Source organism: Triticum aestivum, chromosome 1B (genome assembly GCF_018294505.1).
Source record: "Triticum aestivum cultivar Chinese Spring chromosome 1B, IWGSC CS RefSeq v2.1, whole genome shotgun sequence".
NCBI classification, from domain to species: domain Eukaryota; kingdom Viridiplantae; phylum Streptophyta; class Magnoliopsida; order Poales; family Poaceae; genus Triticum; species Triticum aestivum.
In genome coordinates this window covers 476,774,346-476,777,110 of record NC_057795.1, presented here as the reverse complement: position 1 = coordinate 476,777,110, position 2,765 = coordinate 476,774,346, and positions in this window count along the sequence as shown.

Genomic DNA, 2,765 nt, shown 5'->3' with positions numbered 1-2,765 from the left:
CACTAATTATTAATAATCACCCGAATCCAAATTTGAGGCTTGGATGCTCTTTCTTTTTAGATGAAAAGGGCATTGTCCCGGCTTCATTTCATTGAAATGAAACCAAACAATTTTTACATGACCGAGCGTGCAAGCAGGCTGACATGTCAACCACAACAGAGAACTAAGAAAAAGAAACTACAACAACTAAAAGAAACTACAACAGGAAAAATAAGCATTCCCATATATTAAAGAGGGAACATGCGAAAGTCATCTTCTGCTCGCAAGCTCAAATGAGTTTGCAATGAACAGTACAATAAAATAAAATTCAGAATTTTTGTGTGCCAATGTTGGCAAATGTTTTAAGTCCTTTTTTTTACAAAGTTCCATCATGAAATGACATTCGTGTAAGTGGTTGAATAAAAAATAGTACTCCAAAATGCTTTTAAAAATAACACTTTTGGAGAATCAATTTGTTTATATTGCCATGACTTTCATGAATGTAATTTCATGTTGAAATTTTATGAGCACTCGAAACATTTGTCAATTTTCACCAAAAAGTTAGATTTTTTTTCTTCGGATTTTACTGTTTACCCAAGCTCATTTGAGCTCGAGCTTAGAAACACCGTGTCTTGGAACATGCTACATTATTAGAGTTGCTGACATGACCATTGTAGACTCACACACAAAGCACGGGATCTCGTATTAGCAACACAAGCCCAACACATTCAAGCTCCACGTACACTCTTGAGCCGAACGCCATCTTTATTCAGACAGTGAGAGGACTACTGTGCATGCCTCCCTAACGAGTGAATTGCAAAAAACCACCATATTTGGGGCTTCATCTGCGGAAAAGCATCAGATTGCTAATCATTTGCAAAAATCACCGCACATTCAGTAAATATTTTGCAAAAAGCACTGATCAGGTGATTTAGCCCGTTTAACCACTTTCTGACGAGTGGAGCCGGAATGTAAGGATCGGATTTGGCAACAAATTGACATACACCTCCCTGGATCTTAAACAAAAAAGCAATCAAGCCCCTTCCCCTCGCCGCCCCTGGTCGTCTTCCCCTGTCGCCGGTAGCGTGACCTGGACGGCGAGCAACGGGAACGGCAGCCTGCCCACCTCACGCTCCTGGCACGAGCCTGCTCCGGGATGTGTCGCCCAGTATGAACGGCGCTGACGGTTCCCTGCTGTCGTTGACGACGACGACCGACACCACCTGTGAGTCCAGCGGTTCCGCCTCCCGGGACACGAGGCTCTGTAGGATGGGCCGCGGCACGCAGGAGCTCGTCCTCGCCGGAGTTTGGAGCAGTTGAGCGGCGCGTCCGGGTCGTAGGTCCACCAGGTGGAGTTGTTGTTGCCCGCGGGCACGGCGGCCTCGTCCGCGGCATCGCGCTGCGCGGCGACCCGGAGTAACACGACGGCCAGGGCGTGATCACAGCGGCTCAGACGCGTGTTGGCTACTCAGGCCTGCACGTCGGCTCGGACGCAGAGACGCGCGATGGTGGCCACCACGCGGCGGTGAAAGCGCACGGCGGATGGCAGGGCCAGGACGGACCGTGCAGTGCTTGTCGGTGGCCTCCATCCCGCCGGCGCCGCCCGTCGTCGGAGAAGAAAGACCCTGGGGCGCGCTCAGTTCCGTGACCGCCCTCCTCGCTCCACCTCCTCCTCGTCTCCGCGACCGCCCGGTCGGCGGGCGTCTTCCGCGGCGGCGACGGGAGCCGTGCTCTGCTGGGCATGGTCCAGGGGGCTGATTGCTTTTTTAAAAGTCTACTAGGGGTCTGTGTGTGATTATTTTGCCAAGTCAGCTCCTTACAGTCCGGCCCCACATGTCAGAAAGTGATTAGATGGGCTAAATCACCTGTTCAGTGCAAACTGCAAAATGTTTACTGAATGCGCGGTGATTTTTGCAAATGATTAGCGACCTAGTGGTTTTCCGCAGATGAAGCCCCAAATGTGGTGGTTTTTTACAATTCACTCCTCCCTAACCTAGCAGTGGTGGATTCCCAAACAACTACATTTTTGAACCCTGGACCGTAGAAACAATTGTTCTATGGTATTTTTATATGTAAAAATAGTATGTACAAATCAAGCAAGAACAAAAAAAGAAGAATCATCCCATGCAAGTTCTTAGTAACATGATCGGTGGAGGTGGGCTATCAATCCAAAGTTGTAACTTCTGAGCCTTTGCTGGCTCAGCTGTGATTGCAGCAGTAGAAATGTCCTCCTTCGGTAATGGAACCAATTAAGAATGTGAGTGACAGCTTGTCTGAAGATCTTTTCATTTCTGATGGACCAAATACCCTAGCAGCAACAAGGACCACGACATGAGCATGGGGGATGACTCCATCGACACGGCAACGTGGGACAAACTTGGTCTCAAGGACAAGGACGTGCAGGCCGCGCCTCCGGCGGCGGGCGCGGCTCAGGACCAGGAGGAGTGCCAAGTGGTGGTGGGCAGCAATGAGATGGGTTTCAACCAGTACGGATCCAACATGACCATGGGCCTCGACATCGACAAGGGAGTCTCGGCGTCCTGTGACTCGGAGGGTCGCTCGACGCTGGTCTCCCCGGTGGCTGCGATGGCGGGCGAGCCTCGGGCCGCGGCAAGCTCTCCCAAGGTGTTAACCGGCCTCGGCGAGGGCGGGTTGAAGCTCCAGAAGAAGACGGCGGGCCGTAAACCACCTGCGGTGGCACCGGCGAGCCCCCCAGCAGCCCGTGCGAGTGCGTCGGTCCCGCCGCGACCGGTGGTGATGGCGCTGGCCTCCCCTCGGGGTCCGGC